This window comes from Symphalangus syndactylus, chromosome 8 (assembly GCF_028878055.3).
Source record: "Symphalangus syndactylus isolate Jambi chromosome 8, NHGRI_mSymSyn1-v2.1_pri, whole genome shotgun sequence".
Classification (NCBI taxonomy): Eukaryota; Metazoa; Chordata; class Mammalia; order Primates; family Hylobatidae; genus Symphalangus; species Symphalangus syndactylus.
The window spans coordinates 63621625-63641503 of record NC_072430.2 but is presented as its reverse complement, the minus strand read 5'-3'; the positions used below and the strand labels follow the sequence as shown (position 1 = coordinate 63641503).

The window sequence follows — 19879 nt, the reverse complement described above, 5'->3', positions numbered from 1 at the left end:
GTGAGACTCTGCTGTGCTAAAACCCTCTAGGGATGATAAAGATATCTCTGGCCTTTTACTCATTCACACCCTCAACCCACGACTTTTCCTTGACTAGTTTGTAACTATTAGGAAATCCTTTTCTTTCATATTAAGTAGAAGTTCATCTCCATGTATTAGGTACTTCAAGATTTTGATAAATAAATGCAATTTCGTGAGCAAAAAGAAATTAATTTAGATATATTCTAAAGCGATGATTCTCAAACGAAATTAAAGCTCAAAAGCAGATAAACCTGAATATCTCTTGCCAGACTGGTGGTTTTTTTAGCTGTCACCCAACCTAACTTTCAGAGTAGACGCTAAGGAAAAGCACCAAAATACTTTTCTGACTTTTCCATATTTAGCACAACACCACATAAAATTGCTAAATACCATATAACCACACTTACCATCCTGGGGCCTATAAATTCTGAATTCAGACACTTGATCACAAACCACAAAATGACTCTGTTTAAGAAATAGTATGTGGGATTGCAAGAGAGCTGCCCCTATTTAGATGTTGTTCTGGTTATTAACTTAGTAACATGGGCTTTTTTTTCCCCTCTCTCTTCCTTCTCAATCCTTCGACCATGGCTGTCATCTCCAATTTCTGGTACAGTTGCATGAGTATTGGGGGGGTATGCCTGCAAGAGATGGGGGAGCATTTTCTGCTATAATTATAGTCCAAAAGGAAAATAAGCACATACGGTTTTGGTTTCGCAGTAAAATTCCATAGCAAAACAGGAGTCAATCACCAAGTTTTGGGAAGGCGAATGTAGGATTGAAAATTCCCTCCTACCATCTAGGGGTAGCCCAGTCACCACTGTGGTGTTATTTTTCTCTCTACTTAGTTGCGAGGTCACCCTTCCTCTCAGGATTCATAAGCCATCCTCGTCTATTCCATAGCTATACACCCATATCTAACCAGACCCATTAGGCACATTAAACAGTAAATAATGAGAATCACAATCTCGATATTTTTTTCCTTTATAGAAATAAAACCATTAGCTAAGCCAGTGGAGGGCACTCACCCCCTAACAGGGAAATACTTCAGAAGCACACAGAAGTCACCTTCCTGCTAACCCGAGCTTCCCTCACCTTTTATCAAGGCCACTACTTCTAATAAACTTGTTTAAATAGATTAGAAAATTACAAAATTTAGAACTGCTTAAATATTATTGATGACAGAATTTTGACTTTTAAATATAAATTCCTCATTTTATCCCTGTATGATAGTAAATCCCACCTCTTCTTGTAACCCAGAAGCCATGCCCCAACACTATGGAGAATTCTTTAATAATTTTAGAAACCCACACTGAGACTTTACTAAGTTCAAGAGATATGCCAAATGCTTTACAATGCCTTACCTAAATCTTAGGAATTAGATACTATTATCTGCATTTTCAGCTAAGAGGATTGTGAATGAAAACAGTTCTATATCTTAAGTAAAATCACAGAATTAGGTGACAGAGACAGAATTGCATTCGTCCCCTTAACCACTGTACTGGAAAACCTTTCTAGACACACATCCAGCCCTGAGGCTGCATACAATGAGAACTTTAATATCAGCCAGGGTTTGGGGAGGCAAGCAACAGATATTGATTCTGGATTGTTTCAGAAAAAAGAAAACTTAACGAGAAGCCCATAGGAACTTTGCAAAAGTTGAAAGTCCAGGCCCAGAGGTGCTGCAGTCAGGAACAATATGCCAAAATTGCACTGCAAAATGGGTCCAGGAAGGATGGCTGCAGAGCTGCTGTCACTGTGCCCTAGGCCTGCACTTAAGCTGCCATACAATGGATCTCAGACACTGGAAACAGATGCTAGCACTGCTCCTCTGTTGCCCCAAGAACTTGATCTCATCATAGCAATGGCCCTCTCTGCCAGGAAAGATTCTTCTCAATCCTTGCTTCCTTTCATCTTTGGTCCCCTATTCAAAGATGCATTTGACTGGAGGAGCCAAGGTCACCCACCCACATATGACCAATAAGGGGGCCTGGGAAAGTGAGTTTGGAGCATTTTTAGCTTCTATGTTGATAGATGTCTGTACCTCCCACCAAAACCTATAAAGTAGATATTGCCAAATGGAGGTGAGGTTTAGATGCATGGCAGCCAGAAGGAATAATAGATTCCTGCTACACCTGAGAACTAGAGTGGCAAGATTTCTAGCACCATATAATTTACTTTTTCATCCACATAAGTATAAGATGCTCCTCACCCCTCAGCCCTGTGATTCTCAGATCATCAGTATGTATATATTAGGGCTTGTGGTTCACCAGAGTGTTCTGTGGACTATGAGTGGTGTCATCAGAGATCCTGAGTCATGCGTAGCTACTATTTAAAAAGAAGATAGAAAAAAAATTTTAGTACTCGTGAAAGCTTGGTGCTGGTGAATCAATGCTCTGTGGATTGAGGCTAAAGAACACTGTGTCCAGAGTAACTGCATTTTGGATGAAAAATAAAAGGGCTTCTGTAAACTCGTAATTATTCTTCTGGTTGTGTTCATGGTAAATGCCAACAGTATGGATGTCAGCTTCCAACTCAGCCAATTTGTTGACCAGATCCAGTTTATATTTACCAGAACTTACCTCTCAGAGGTCCTCTATGATAAAAGAGAAAGAAGAGGAATATCTTTATTAGAGGAAGGATAATACATCTTGCCTGGTGTGGAAATCTGTTGTGCTTCTTCGCTCTGCTTTCATTCTTTCTTCTTTCATTAATACCATAGTATGCCTTTGGCAATGACCCAGCTCTGCTGGTTCTAGGGATATCCATGTGACCAAGATTTAGATTATGAAAATACCTGTATATAGTGAATGGTTCAGGGAAGGGCATGTGATACAGAACATCCTAATCAGAACATTCCAAGTCTCTCATAGAACCATTGGGAAGGAGAAGTTCTCTCCACTGAAATTGCTGAGCTGGTAGGTTGTGTCTGGAGCTTTTGATGAACAGCTTGCCCCTGCAAGGTAAGGGCCTATCTGAGAAGAGACCCAACAGAGAAACTCAAGCAGATTTTTCTTTTTTAAAATTGAAAACTTAGAACATCATTTTAACACCCAGATCAAGCCAGGTTCAGAGCCAATAACCTTGGGCTTTTCAATTACATGAGCTTATAAATTTCTTTTCTCTCTTACACCAGTGTGAATTGGGTCTCCTATCACATGCAACCAAAGAATCCTAGCCAATTCACCCACCTTATTTATTTATGCAGTTCTGGGCTGCGTTGGTTAAAGGAAGAAACCCAATAACTAGTTGTCTGAATGCTGTAGAAGAGAATCATAGTTTGGGTAGAGAATTAGTTTAAATGTTTTCTTCGAACCTTAAGAGTCTAGGATTGTATGAATAAAGACAAATTGGAAGCATTTGGGAAAACACATTAGATGCTGTCTCAGAAAAAGATAATGATGGGATTGCCATTTAGCACAACAAAAAACATCACCCGAATTAGGTTGGTAACTATTTTAAGTTCCATTTAGCTTCTCCTGGTAATGCTTTTCATAAGTACTTTGTAATTTCTAAGTTTGTGAGGCTTAAATAATTATGTAATTACTTTGCAACAACCACAGAATTCTATTTGGTTCAGCAGCTACTTTAAGCCATGTTAAGTTTTTCATTATAAATTATATTACATTTAGTACATAATTTATACTTTGTATGACAAGAATAACCATATCATGCAACTATTCTGTAATGGCATAGCAATTACTCTCATATTGTGGTAACTTCCAGTGGAATGGATATTTCTCCTGTAATTACAGAAATGATAACATCAAATCTAACAATTTCTTGGTGATAACATTTATAAATACAAATTCAACTATAATCCATTTGCTTCTTCTTGGCCATTCTAGCTGAGCAGAAAAAAATAAAAATAAATGGAATAAAATGCTTTTCTGCCACTTTAATATTAGATGATATTTAGCAAGTATGTGCAACATACTTGGAAGCAGATCTTGTGTAAGGAGATCAAAGTATATTATTTGCCTCCATTTATACTCAGGCAACAAATAAGCCTTGATCAATTACAACAGTTCAAGATCAAGGGATTATGCAGGAAAGTTATATTTTATTGTAACATAAACCCAGTTGACAAACCACCCTGAAAGATGTGGTGTGAGAGATAGGCTTCCGTATGGCCTGGAAGGAAAGTGAAAGGCACAAGATGTGGAGTTAGAAACCTGAGTTTGAGTCTAACGTTGCCATTTCCTACCTGGGTGATCTTACCAGCTGTATAATCTTTCTGAGTTTGTTTCTCTTTCTGTGAATTTGGCTTAATTGTACTTATCTCATAAGGTTTGTTGCAAAGCCAAAAAACATAATGTATTTGAAAGGGTTATGCCAGGTACAAACTAAATATCAGTTACTATTAAAGAAGGAAGCCGTTTGCTCTCATTCAACTTATTCGGTTTGAAATAAGATACCCTTCCTTCATATAAACTTTTATAATGAAAGATTTTTTAAAAGACAGTGCCTACTATGTATGAGAGGCTGCACTAATGCAAAATATTTCTCATTGTATCTCTTTCTTTTTTTTTTTTTTTGGTACAATCTCTACTTTCTCCTATAAGGTATACTGTTTGAGGGCTTTTGAATAGTAGTAAGAAGCACACATTTTCTTAGACAAACAAGGAAAAAAATGTAAACAAGAAGTTGTTTCTTCACCAAAGGGTTTGGTTATGGAATACAATGCAACATTCCAATCAGCTTTCAGAAAACAAATATCTGAGTCTTATCTGGAGGATATCACTATAGTTTTTCAGGGCTTGCTAGTTAAGTCTTAGGAAGTACAGTTTTGGAATATAGACAGCTATTTAATCTTAGATAGGTAATTTCAGCTAGTTGATAGTCTTCAAGTCTTTAGATAGTAACTCTATACCACTTCTTAAGTTTAATTGGTTTAATATAAAGTATAATGTGCACGTACTGTTGTGTTGGATTTTACAAAGCTGTGTTTGTTATTAACAATTTAGAAATGGGGATTTTAAAGGGATATAAAGGTTTTATAGAACTTTTGTTATACGTGAATGTCTGTATTAATACTACAATATATACAATTATACAATTATGTATACAATTATATATTTGTATATGCAAGTATATACAATTATAATATATACAATTATATTTTGTAGCAGTTTTTGTGGGTTCTTAAGATGTGAATAAGGAATAAAGAATTAAATCATCTTCCTTTAAGGATGAAAGAAAAGAGCAATATCTTTCCACTTTGATCTCTTTCCCTATCAGAGTTGAGTACTAGAAGACCTCTTGCTATAGAAGAAGCTACTTTGAATATGGCTGGACCAGGAATGTTTTTGTTTGTATGAAGCATTGAAGAGGTTATATACTGTGTAATATCTCTAGATTCCTGATGATTCAGTAAAGTTTTCTTATTAGTTACATTTATGTATTATTTTTATTAAACTTCTGTACAAAGTACCATAAAATAGATAACTTAAACATCACAAATTTTATTGTCTCACAGTTCTGGAGGTGAGAAGTCCAAAATAAAGGTGTCGGCAGTGTTGGCGCCTTCTGAAGGCTGTTCAGACCTCTGTCCTTGGCTTGCAGATGATGTTCATGTTCACAGGGTGTTCTCCCTATGCGTGTGCATAGGGACTGAATGCTTGTGTCCCTATGCATTCATATGTTGAAGACCTAATATCCAATTGGAAGGTATTTGGAGATGGGGCTTTTAGGAGGTCATGAAGGTGGGGCTCTGGTCTGGTGGGATTAGTGCCCTTATTAGAAGAGAGACCATGGAGCTTGCTCTGTCTCTCACATATGCATACAGAAGTCATGTGAGCACAGAGCAAGATGGTGGCCACATATAAGCCAAGAAATGAAGCCTCAGAATGAAGCTACCTTGCTGGAACCTTGATCTTGGCTTTCCCAGCCACCAGAACCTTGAGAAGTAAATTTCTGGGCCAGGCACTGTGGCTCACCCCTGTAATCCCAGCACTTTGTGAGGTCAAGGTGGGAGAATCACTTGAGCCCAGGAGTTTGAGACCAGCCTGGGCAACATAGAGAGACCCTTTCTCTACCAAAAATTTAAAAAGTAGCCAGGCGTGGTGGCACATACTTGTAGTCTCAGTGACTTGGGAGGCTGAGGTGGGATGATGGCTTGAGCCTGGGAGGTTGGGGCTGCAGTGAGCTATGATCATGCAGTTGTACTCCAGCCTGGACACAGAGTGAGACCCTGTCTCAGAAAAAAAAAAAAAAAATCTTCTGTTTAAGCTACTTAGTCTATTGTATTTTATTATGGCAGAACAAACTAAGATGATGCCTTTATCCTAAGTTCACCTTTTGATAAGAACATCAGTCATATTGGATTAATTGGATTAGGGCTCACTCTAATAACATAACTCAAACTTGATTACCTCTGTAAAGACTCTATCTCCAAACATTCTGAGATACTAGAGGTAAGGATTTCAGCCTACCAATTTTGGGAAGGGGCCACAATCCAACTCCTCATAATTTCCTTCCTAACTGATGTATAAAGCTATGTCCGTAGTAAAAATAACTTGTGAATTAGTTTTTTTCCAACAATTTCATTGACACATAAATACAATACACTGCACATATTTAAAATATACACTTTGATAAGTTTTGACATGTCTACATGTATGAAGACATCACCACAAACACGATGTGGTTCTCTATTTCTTCTATTTCTCCCATCTGCTCTTTACTCTTCTTATTTTTTTTGCCTTTGTTGTTTTTTGTTTTATTTTTAATGAATCAAGCATTTTTAAATACCCATTTTTAATGACTTTAACTTCTTTTTTTGGCTTATTAGCTACAACTTCTTTCTTTTGTTAATTTAGTAATTGCTTTAGGGCTTATATGATACCCTCTGAGTTAGTGTAGCCTACCTTCACATGTCACTTCACATGTAGCAAAAGAACCTTACAAGATTGTTCTTCTCCCATCCTGGACTTTGTGATATTTTGTCATATATTTTATTTCCACATATGTTATAATCTTCACACAACACCTTATTATTTTGAATAAATAATAAGTTATTTTTAAGAGAATTAAATATCATGAACAAAATCTTACGGATTTACTCACATAGTTACTATTTCAGCTGTTCTTCCTTCTTTTGTGTAGATGCATATTTCCAACTAGAATTATTTCCTTCTGCCTGAAGGACAATATTTACTATTTTGTCTACTGTAAGTCTTTCAGCTTTTGTATATCTAAAAAAGCTTTTAGTTGCTTTCTTTTTGAAAAATATTTTTACTGTGCCTAGAATTCTAGATTGATTGTTTGGGTTAGCCCTTCTCCATACTTTAAAGATATTACTCCACTGGATTCAGACTAACACAGTTTGTCATAAGAAATCTACTGGCATCCTTATCTTTGTTTATCTGTTGTAACATGTCTGATTTTTTTCTCTGGTCACTGTTAGGATTTTCTCTTTAAAACTGGTTTTGAGCAATTTGATTTTGATATGCTACAGTGAAGTTTTCTTAATGTTTGTTGTGTGTGGGGTTTGTTGAACCTCTTGGTTTTGTGGGTTTCTAGTTTTCAATGAAGTTCAAATATTTTAGTCATTATTTCTTCAAATATTTTTTCTGTCCTTCTCATTTCATTTTTTAAAATTATTTTTTATTTCTATTTTTCATTTTGAAAACTTTCTATTTCTATGTCTTCAAGTTCAATAATCTTTCATTTTGCAATATTTTATCTGCCATAAATCCCATTCAGTGTATTTTTCATCTCAAACATTGTAGTTTTCATCTCCAAAAGTTTGATATTGTTCTTTTAAAATCCCCGATGTCTCTAATAAAATTTTGAACATGTGGAATATGATTTTAACAACTGTTTAATATCTTTGTCTGTTCATTCTAATATCTGTGTCAGTTTCCAGTGATTGTTTTTTCTTCTCATAATAGGTTGTATTTTTCTGTTTCTTTGTATGTCTGATAATTTTTGATTAGATGGCAGACATGGTGAATTTTACCTTGATAGGGGCTGAAAACTTTGGTAATTCTTCTAAATATTTTCTTTATTTTATTTTATTTTATTGAGACAGAGTCTCACTCTGTTGCCCAGGTTGGAGTGCAGTGGTGTGATCTTGGCTCACTGCAACCCCCACCTCCTGGGTTCAAGCGATTCTCCTGCCTCAGCCTCCTGAGTAGCTGGGATTACAGGCGTGCACCACCACACCCAGATAATTTTTCTATTTTTAGTAGAGATGGGGTTTCACCATGTTGGCCAGGATCGTCTCGATCTCTTGACCTCATGATTCTCCCGCCTCGGCCTCCCAAAGTGCTAGGATTACAGGCATGAGCCACTGTGCCTGGCCTCCTCTAAATATTTTCAAGCTTTGGTCTGGAACACAGTTAAGTTATTTGGAAATAGTTTGATCTTTTTAGGACTTGCTTTTAAGATTTATTAGGTGAGACCAGAGTCATATTTTGTCTAGGGTGAATTATTTACCACTACTGAGGCAAACTCTTCTGAAAACAACCCAATACCCCAGTTTTGCTGGTGAGAAAAGACAGTATTCCAAGTCCTGTGGAAATGCCAGGTCTAATTCTTTATCACCCTCTCAGGTGGTTCTTTCTCAGGCCTTGGGTAATTTCCTCACTGTATATGCTTTGCACACTTGAGGGGCATCCTCTACAGATCTCCAGAGTTCTCTGTGCAGCTCTCATTCCCAGTGTTCTGCTAGGCAAATTCTAGCTCCCTTGGTCTCCCTGGACTCCCAGCTCCTTCTCAACTCAGGGAGTCTGCCAGCTTCTGGAAACTGCCTCTTTGCAGTAAGCTGGAGCAATAAAAGGACTCAGTTTGTTTTCTTTCACTCAGTGATCATTTTCCTTCCTTGCCTCATGCCCAGTGTTTTAAAACTAATTGTTTTATATATTTTGTCCTGTTTGATGGTTAAGATAGAAAGGCAAATTCAGTTCCTGTTCCTCCAAGGTTTTTGAAACAGAAGTCCCAACATTAGTATTTTTTTCATCGTTAAAACATAGACATAAAAAATAAAATAGGGCATTGAGAATTGTTACCTGTAAACAACTTTCCTTTGCTGGTTGGAAGACAGATGGTACCATCTTTTGTTAGAAACCAGAGACAAATACATTTCAAAGCTGAGTGTTTCACGTGATCCACAGGCAATGTTTCCAAGTCCAGGGGTCTCCTAGGCCTAATGGACAACACTAACAAATGTGTACTAGCTCACACTCTTCTTTCTTAATACCTTTTCAGTGTTAAACCTCAAATGAGACCTTCCCCAATCCATATCCCCCAACTTTCTATCTCCTTACAATACCCTCTTCTAATCCACAAATTGAGGTTGCTGAATTCCAAGTAAGTTCTTTAGTGCAGGAGTCAGAGTATCCGTGGCTGGAAACAGAAGCATCACCTTATTGTTTGAGCTAATAGGGAGATTTTCCAACTATTTTTAACTCCTATAGATGCAACTGTTTTTATTTAATGGTCAACATTACTGTTTGTATTTAATAAATCTCTGATTACTATCTCTATGCATATATGACAGAGGTTTATCAGTGCATTTTCCTTTCACCAAAATGATAGAAGTACGTAAATTCAAAAACAAAACCGTACCATATTCAAAGCTCGTCACTGCCTCTCAAAATTTGAAATTATTGTTACCCTATTGGGGGCAAATCTCATTTCACAAACTCAAGTATGCAGAAAATAAAATTTTATTGTTTTCTATTTTGAACCCAAATTCTATGAGGGTGGTAGAAACCCAATTTTGATCAGTATAGAGTTTTGCCTAATTCCCCCCAAGTTACAGCCAAGTAAGAGTGCTTAGCATTATGAAGGGTCCATACAGTCCTCAATGCCATGTGTCCGTGCAGATAGCCGGTGAGATATCCTTTACTCCATTTGCTGTTCTGCCACTCATCCACTCAGGGTATTCCAGATGTCTCGTTCTAGGTCCAGCAGTCCTCTCTGTGTACTCAATGCTGCTCCTGGGCAAATGATAAACATTCTGATGCTTCTATGTCATGATAGACCATGGAAATTTTGCCTGAGCATTAAGGATGCTGGCTATTTAGGATGCTGGCTATTTAGGATGCTGGCTATTAAGGATGCTGGCTATTAAGGATGCTGGCTATTTAGGATGCCGGCTATGTCTACTCTGGGTCTTGGTTGCCCAACTCTGGCATCTCCCAAGAAATGACCCTTAAGTCCCCCTGCTCTTGGGTTGCTCCCACCTCTTCAGAGATTTTTACCACCTCTTCAGAGCTTGCTCTACACCACAATACCCACAGCCTCATTGCTTCTTCTCTATGGGTCTTCTCTTTTGTAAGCTTCGCGTATATTTGTCTCACCTGTGTATGGTGTCTGTGCGTAAAATTCACTCAACGTTTTCTCTCAAATCATCTAGAGTGCCTCTTTTCAGTTCCTCTAAAAGCCTAAGCAATTGAAAGATAAAAGCCAGAAAAAAGGCTCCTTTTTAATATTCATTCTCTGAAGTAATGAGCACGGATAAGCCTATTTTAAATGGAGAAAGGCAAAGGGCAAAATAAAATGCTAAGAAAAGGTTAACATTTAAAATATATTATGCCATCATAAAGGTTTGCCATCCTTTTTTACTTCTGTTATCTAATTTCTTTCCAGCTCTACCACTCACAAGTTATTTATATGATATTAGGAAAGTTACTTATCTTCTCTGTTTTTCAGTCTCCACATCTGAAAAATGGGTATAGTAGTACTGGGTTATTATAGGATTAAATGCAAACAATTATGTAAAATGCTTAGGATACTTCTGGCACTTAGTGCTTATTAACTGTTAACTATTAGTATAATTATTATAATTCATAAGACAAGTGGCTAAAATAAAATAAGGAAGCTGGATATTTCTGCATGTGGTGAAACTCATAATTTGAGATCTGGAAAAGATATTACAGATCTCTTAGCCCAGCTTCGTCATTAACAATGCACAAAGTAAAAGTCAGCAAGATGACTTGCCTAAGAGTAACTTATGGCTCAGGGAAGACTAGAATCTAGCCCTCTTGATTCCTGGTGAATACCACGAATACATATGAATATATTTCAATAAGACAAAAGGCACTTAAGTGCTTGCTACTCACAACATTTTTTTCCATGTAACTGAGGGCAGCATCTAATTCACTTTTCTTTTAACAAAAGCAGTAGTTGTTTTGGTGCCAAGGAGGCTATTCAGTCAAGGGCAGTAGTGAATGCTGGTTTCCGAACATCTTAAGGTGTCAGTCCCCAAGTGTTCTGCCCCATGAGGGAAGTATGTCTGACAATATTTTATTACACTACCTTGAGCATACACTTACCCTCTCTGGTTCTCAACTTCCCTTTCTGTAGACCACGGGGATTGGAACTAATATTGTTTCTCCAGTGATATTTCACAGAGCACCCATTTCAGAACCAAAGCAGATTCCCAGAGTCAACATCTCCAGGGTGGAGCCAGAGAGTCTGCATTATTAACAAATTCCCTACATGATTTTTTTTATATATATTCTTTTTATTATACTTTAAGGTCTAGGGTACATGTGCACAACGTGCAGGTTTGTTACATATGTATACATGTGCCAAGTTGGTGTGCTGCACCCATTAACTCGTCATTTACATTAGGTATATCTGCTAATGCTATCCCTCCCCCCTCCCCCCACCCCACAACAGGCCCCGGTGTGTGATGTTCCCCTTCCTGTGTCCAAGTGTTCTCATTGTTCAATTCCTATCTATGAGTGAGAACATGCGGTGTTTTTTTGTCCTTGCGATAGTTTGCTGAGAATGATGGTTTCCAGTTTCATCCATGTCCCTACAAAGGACATGAACTCATCATTTTTTATGACTGCATAGTATTCCATGGTGTATATGTGCCACATTTTCTTAATCCAGTCTATCATTGGTGGACATTTGGGTTGCTTCCAAGTCTTTGCTATTGTGAATAGTGCTGCAATAAACATATGTGTGCGTGTGTCTTTATAGCAGCATGATTTATAATCCTTTGGGTGTATGCCCAGTAATGGGATGGCTGGGTCAAATGGTATTTCTAGTTCTAGATCCCTGAGGAATCACCACACTGACTTCCACAATGGTTGAACTAGTTTACAGTCCCACCAACAGTGTAAAAGTGTTCCTATTTCTCCACATCCTCTCCAGCACCTGTTGTTTCCTGACTTTTTAATGATTGCCATTCTAACTGGTGTGAGATGGTATCTCATTGTGGTTTTGATTTGCATTTCTCTGATGGGCAGTGATGATGAGCATTTTTTCATGTGTCTGTTGGCTTCATAAATGACTTCTTTTGAGAAGTGTCTGTTCATATCCTTTGCCCATTTTTTGATGGGGTTGTTTGTTTTTTCTTGTAAATTTGTTTGAGTTCTTTGTAGATTCTGGATATTAGCCATTTGTCAGATGAGTAGATTGCAAAAATTTTCTCCCATTCTGTAGGTTGCCTGTTCACTCTGATGGTAGTTTCTTTTGCTGTGCAGAAGCTCTTTAGTTTAATTAGATCCCATTTGTCAATTTTGGCTTTTGTTGCCATTGCTTTTGGTGTCTTAGACATGAAGTCCTTGCCCACGCCTATGTCCTAAATGGTATTGCCTAGGTTTTCTTCTAGGGTTTTTATGGTTTTAGGTCTAACATCTTGAGACAGTGTTGGCCCCTTTTAATCCATATTTTTGGATAACCTTAAAAAATAGTCTTTAAAAGCCAAAAAGAAATAATTACAATTCCTAGTTTATATCAGCACATATGAGAAAACACCTGATATTTGTCAGGAACAAACGAATGGGTCAGCTTACCAGACAGCTTTCTGCTCTCCATTTAATAAGTCCCCTCATCCTGACTAGGCAATACTGTCATAAATACACACAGAGAAGGAAAGGCCAAAGGGGTCCCTCTTGAATTAATTTTTGTATAAGGTGTGAGGAAGGGATGCAGTTTCAGCTTTCTACATATGGCTAGCCAGTTTTCCCAGCACCATTTGTTAAATAGGGAATCGTTTCCCCATTTCTTGTTTTTGTCAGTTTTGTCAAAGATCAGATGGTTGTAGATGTGTGGTGTTATTTCTGAGGGCTCTGTTCTGTTCCATTGGTCTATATCTCCTTTTTGGTACCAGTGCCATGCTGTTTTGGTTACTGTAGCCTCCCTACACGATTTTTAAGCACCTGCTTGGGAATAAGTGGCTCAGAAGGCTTCTAAGGATTCTTCTAAGAATTTAGAAGCTTCTAAGGAAGCTTTAACATACTTCAATTCCAAATTAAAGTCCCAGACCCTGCAATCTTGCCTGAAGCTTAGTCCGAGTAGTGCTGCCCTCATCAAAAAGATGGTTTATACAAAATAAAATACACCTTTATTTCTGTAATGTTGTATTCAAAGTGAGCTTTTACTCTGAAGGTATCTAACCCCCACAAAGTTCATTTAACTCAAATTTTCCATCTGAACATGGAACTTTCTCTTGTTAGGATAAATCACTGCATTCCTTCTCTAATTTTTGAAGTTCACTAGAACATTTCTATAACATAATCCTTGGGGGACCCTGGCATGAAGACTGTATTACAGGTGACATGCTGCCCTAATGAAGCCCTTCTGATATTTCTAGCCATGTATCCCTATGGACTGGCCCCTTAGACATGCCTGCCTCCCCCATCTCCCCCTGTGCAGCACCAGTGGTGGTGAGATTCTGGAGTTTAGGACATTCCAGAATGTAAGGGCCCATCTGACAATTAAAGCTTGGGGTTTGGTCAGTTTTAGCCTGGAGACATGGCTGATATTTTCTGACACAGGTTTCCTCTCCTGAGGGCAAAGGGCGAGCTAATTTCCCTCTTTGTTCAAATGTTGAGCTGGATTCCAGAGACGGCCCACGCACTGCGGCACACCTGCACATCAGGGAAATTACCCTGGGACCGTTCATGACAGCACCAAGTGGCAGGGATCTTGCCTCCAGTGTCCACTGGAAAAATGGAAGCATAACTGATATGTAAGAATCTTGGAAAGGAGATGTTTGACTTGAAATAATTGATTTGACCTTAACGTCATTCCATTGAAAAAATAAAAATAAAGCATCGACTGCAAATGAAGACCTATGGCTTGCAGTTTAAGAAATGACTGGTGCTCTGCTCTTCAGTACAGATGTATGTTTTATGGAGGCTTTTCCAGATTAGGCATGAATTGGTTTGGTTTTTGGTCTGTACTGAAGATATTTTTAGAATTCATCTTTAATCACACTGTCTCAAAACAGTGCACAAGAGCTTCTTAACTTGCTATTGTATTGCACATGTCTTGATGTTTGTATTTTTCCTGGTATGAAACTGGGAATTATTTCTGATTTGTGCACCATTATTTGGGACTACACTCAATTTAGGAATTGTTACTGTAAAGATTCATACAGTTGGTTACAGAGTTTGTTAGCCACTTGTTGACTTTCTAGAACACTGTCCTTACAAATAAGCCTTGGTATAAGTCACCACACAATCTAAGAGATGTCTAAAGTAATTGACACCACACTTACTTAAGTGTATAGATTCATCCCGAGCTATGACATCTTGGGCTATTGAAAAGGTATTTGTGATCTTTAAGCTTAAATTCTAGAATGATTTCTCTTAGTTATAAAACTATCACAACACTTTTCCCTTTGGCCTTTCCTTCTCTGTGTGTATTTATGACAGTATTGCCTAGTCAGGATAAGGGGACTTATTAAATGGAGAGCAGAAAGCTGTCTGGTAAGCCCTGGTAAGCTGACCCATTCGTTTGTTCCTGACAAATATCAGGTGTTTTCTCATATGTGCTGATATAAACTAGGAATTGTAATTATTTCTTTTTGGCTTTTAAAGACTATTTTTTAAGATTATCCAAAAATATGGATTAAAAGGGGCCAACACAAGTACCCATCCTTGTCACAGGCACTGTGATTTTTTGCCAAAGAGCCTAGGTGAGCTTTTCTTTTCATTTGGTTAATCACCTTAAATTGGCTGTTCATCCCCCAAAGCCATTAATTACTCCAAAATACCCAATTTGCCTTTTTCACCCTCAAATTTATGACCATATAATTAATGAGCCTCTTAATTCTGTGTTGTACATTGACTTATTCATCAGTGAAACGTGACACTGTGTTAGGATTAGATCGTTGGGTTCTTTCCAATAAATGAAACATTAGATTTCTAGAAAATTTGCTGTGGCATGTCTGAGCCAATTCAAGATTAGATGGCTCAACATGCAAATTACCCAACTGTATAATGTGTAACTACCCATAAATCTTATCTCTTTCAACATCAGCAACTCCCTAACGTTTTTTTTTTTTTTTTCCTATTCATTCAGCTACTTCTAGGTGAGATATGAAACTGGGCTCTTAAAAAAAATTTCTGGAACAAATTTACCATGGGAACTGAGTTTAGCATCTTAGTATTCAGTTTCCCTTTGAAAAGTGAACCCAGAAATGTCTCCCTTACTTTATGTGCCTATGTATGGGTTGAGCCAGTTATCATTTTAGCTCTAGACTAAAATGGTTAGCCCTGCAAGGCTCCACATCCCGTGAATACTTTAAAAGTACCTTTTGATCAGGTCAATAACAAACTATTATGGTGCCCATCAAATGCTTAGAAATCCTTGGAAGAAGAACTTAGAGATAGATAAGCAATTCTGCAGTTGAAGTCTGTAACTTCTTTGTAGTTGCCAGGGCTCTTTCACTCTGGGACTGTTGATGTGGAGAAAGGTTCTCTTACTACCCAACCTATACTGGGTAGTAAGTGTATACAAAGCTACACACTGAAACATGTAAGAATGCACCAAGGGGAAATTGAATTTCATTATGAGATAAAATGTTGAAAGAAAATGTTTTCACCAAAATATTTTCCTTCCCAATTCTGTCACTGCTGGCGGTGAAGGTTTCATCTGGGTCTCCTTCAGGCTGTGTGGAGCCTGAATGATGCACTTTCAAACACAGATTCTGTGTATGGTCCAATCTTTGGTTAATTTGACAATTAAGATTTTTCTTTGTTAAAACCAAATGGAAAGAAAATGGGAAACGCTGCTTAAATTTCTATTAAATGTTGCAATTCAAGTCACTCTTTAGACAAAAATATTACTCCTTTAAAATATTTTATGTGAAATAGAAACAGTTTTGTGATAAATTTTACTTTTAGTCCTTTCTAGAAGTCAAAGATCATAAAGTGAACTCATGTCTAATTCACTTGTCACTTACACAACCTTATTTATAGCTTCATTCTCCAGAAAATGAGTAACAATTGTCCAGCTGAATAATCCTAGCCCCAGATATTATGTAAGCATATCTTTCAAATTCTGCCAAGGTTTTAAGATGCTGATAACTATCTTAGATCACCTTTGTGCTATTAGGGAATATTATGTATGTTTTAGCAAAAAAATATTTTATAAAGCTTCATTATACATACACACATGCATGCATGCTAATGTGAAATAGGGAAATACAATTTGATGTAAAAATTCACTAATCCCAGTGTCATTGTTTATGACTACACTTTCACTCACTTACTTATTCAAAATTATGGAATGTTTCCAATACATCACACACTTCCTAAAGCTGGAATACAGAGCTGAATACATGCGTTCTTCTCAGGAGGAGCTCCAAGTTTAGTTGATTAGACAGATCTACTCACATCAACTTCATACCAAAGTGACGAATGCTACCACAGAGATAGAAACAAGGTAGATTAGAGTGGACTTTATTTTTTATTTCTCTTTTTCCATAGTTTCCAAGTTTTCTAAATGAGCATGTATGACTTATACAATCAGAAAACAAAACAATAAATGTGATAAAATCAGACACATAAGAATAACAATAAAGGAAAAACCTTTATTTTTTTAAATTTATTTTTTAACCAGAGGGAAGAGAAAAGAGCTTTGCTAGGAAAGCTGGGAAAGCCTTCAGAGAAGGTAACACCATGGTGCCATCGCTGTGGCTCTTATAACTATTACTAACAACATAAACTTAGACATAGAGACCAAAGGTTGAGGTATATCTATTTGTTAGCTAAGCTATGAGTTTCAGGCCTCTCTCTGTGTATGTTGAAGCTTAATCAGGCATATTGTTAGGTGAGATTAAAACACCTGTCACTACAGTGAAGGAAAGCTAAATTGATGAATCATAGAGGTGGGTAGGAGAAAACAATTTCAACTAGAGACAATTCCTAGAGATACTCTTATTTCCATGTGTTGTGAAGAAATTATGTCTTTTTTATATTTGATTTTCTAACATCTATGACAATGCCAAACATATAATGGTATTGAATGTGTATTTGTTAAACAAATTAATTAATTAGTAAACGCTGAAGATATAAATAGATGCATGTCACCAAAAGCTATTTCTCCCATATTCTAGGTTACTTTAGTGCCCAAGGCAGTAAACTTATCAATGCAATTATACCAAATTCTTTTGAATCATAGAATGATAAACTACAAGTGTCTGGACATCCTATAAAGTTTTAAAAATGTATTAGATTACATAAAAAAGGAAGAAAATATTTAATTCACTTGCGGTGTTAGTTAGAAATTTATTCCAAAGTCATCCAGTTGAGGTGGTGAATTTGTAGGCCAGCTCTAGGAAAGTCATTAATCTTTGGAAAATCTCTTAATATTTAAAGATTGTTGATACAGAAACCCAAATCTCTTAATATTTAAAGATTGTTGATACAGAAACCCAAATCTCTTAATATTTAAAGATTAAGTCTTAATATTTAAGATTTAAAGATTGTTATACTTCACAAATTTAGAGTGAAAACAATGAGTGAGCTAGGGGTTGCATGGGTGAAGACAGGGGACAGGGAGCTCCTGCTTGCCATCAAGCCCTATTCTGGACCCTCAAGGTTCTCCATGAAATGAGTTTGGAGAATTTTGCCTATCAAATTTTGTTCTTGGAGTGATGTGATGATTACGGAACTTTAGATTATAGATCTGAAGTAACAAAACCTGAACCCTGTATGAAAATCTTAGTTTCATTTGTGTTCTTGACGTCTCCTAACATCCTATGGTATAGAAGTCCCTTGAATGGCTTAGGTCTTCTGTTAATTAGTCTGCATATCAAAGGGTGTTCTGTAATATGGGGGGCCTTTACATCTCTGCTGACCATGATGGCCTGCTTTGGTGGCATCTTGCCAAAGCCACAACAATTAAGTGATGACCTGCTTTACCAGCCAGATCATTTAATCAGTTATCCTGAAAGAAGAAGTGCCTTTAGTATTTCAATTCATACTGTCCATCAGGCACTGCTGTGAGGAGGCAGGATCTTTCAACCAGTTGAGCTTTGATGAGAGTTGCAAATCTTTAGGTTGAAGAATGATCAGAGTGGACTATTGCAGTTGTTGTAGATACTTTGCTTTGCAGTATGTAGCACCTGTGCAAATAGATCATCCATTAGTTTTTGTGCATGGTACCATACCAGCTTGCTTTGGTCAATGCCAGGATTGTACAAATGGTAAATAATGTCTTCAGATACTGGAAACATATAAAATTTGTCTTTCCTATCCCAATAATCTTTTCTTTGCTAAATTCAAAGTCCTAATTCTTGGTTTCAGCGGTTAGCCTTCTCTAGGGATACAGTAAGAGTTTAAATAAATTTGTAACATTTGACTACCACCTAGATATTTTGATCTCTAAGCAACTGAAAAAGGAAGGAGAACACCTGGATCCCAAGAGATTCACCAGGGCATCTCTTGGTGATTCCATGCCCATTGATAACTGTAAGTGGGTGATATCAGCAACCATGGCTCAACAAGAGTGAAACAACTGAAGATCCAACCTCATACAGATAAAGTTCTGTCTCTTCTCACAATGTAAGAAACCAGACCTGCTGAAATGTTGGTCAAATCAGGGAATCTAGAATGGGGAAAGGGAGTACAGAAGGGAGGAGATGAATGTTAATTGCAGTGGCTGAAGCAGGGTCTGTCACTTATTCACTAACCTTTGTGCATTGTTATTTTACAGCTTGGGGCCAGTCATCATCTTAAAGGCTCTGTGGCAGCTTGGACTTGAAGTGTGGTGCACCTGGAATTGACCAATACAAGCAGTGGACTGCACCGGATTCTTCTTGTGCCCTGTCTCATATCCTCTTGTCTCACCTTTTCATAACAGCCATTGCCATGGGAACCAGCTGCATCCAGGTATGACCTGACAGCACCCTGCTTCAGCTGTCATGGTGCTCCTGCAGCATTCTGGTTAGCCATCATGTTGCACACACAGACCTGGAAGGGTCATGGAGTTGCCCATGGCAACTCTTGACCACCAAGGGAAAAGGACTAGCTCAATAGCATGCTCTTGCGTTGCGTTTTCCTATTTTTCCTCTCTTAGTTGTTCATACCTTGTTTCACATCCCCATATAAGCCATCTGTACCCAAGTCCTTGTTTCATCTTACATTTCAGGAAATACCAGGTTAATACAAAAACCCAAACTTAACAACAAATAAACATTCACATTTTACAGTCAGGCAACAAAACTTTATGCCTTTCAGAGCAGAATGCTTTCTGACTTCAAAATATAAGACTTCATGCTTGGCCCTTCTTTATTAAGAACTTACTTAAATCAGCATATCTTTGCATGGGCCTTCAAATCCTTTCATTTAAGGCAAGTTTTACAGCCAAATATTAACATTGGTGTTCCAGTACCCTGTTCTTAAACTGGCTAAAGCAGCCTCAAATTTCCCAAAGGGAATAATGAAAATTCCTAACATCCTTGGCAGGAAAACAGTTGGAAGTTTAAATCAAGCTAATTGTTTTAGCTAATATGTTTTTAATAAAATAAATATTAAATTAATAATAAAAAAGATTTCAAGCTATTTACAAAGAGAAAGGAAGGGAGGGGTTGCAGAATGCCCAACTATAAGAAATGTTGCTTGGAAACTACTCAAGAAGATGCATTTTTGAGAGCCAG

At 37.4% G+C, this 19879-nt stretch overlaps 1 long non-coding RNA gene across 1 annotated transcript; it reads right to left on the bottom strand.

Moving 5' to 3' along the window:
• Positions 1-16667: 16667 nt before the first annotated feature.
• Positions 16668-19318, bottom strand: LOC134737456 (uncharacterized). Its single transcript, XR_010122370.1, has 2 exons — positions 18914-19318; positions 16668-18346 (listed from the first exon to the last, which is right to left on the bottom strand). It is a non-coding gene; the product is annotated as an uncharacterized lncRNA (long non-coding RNA).
• Positions 19319-19879: the final 561 nt, after the last annotated feature.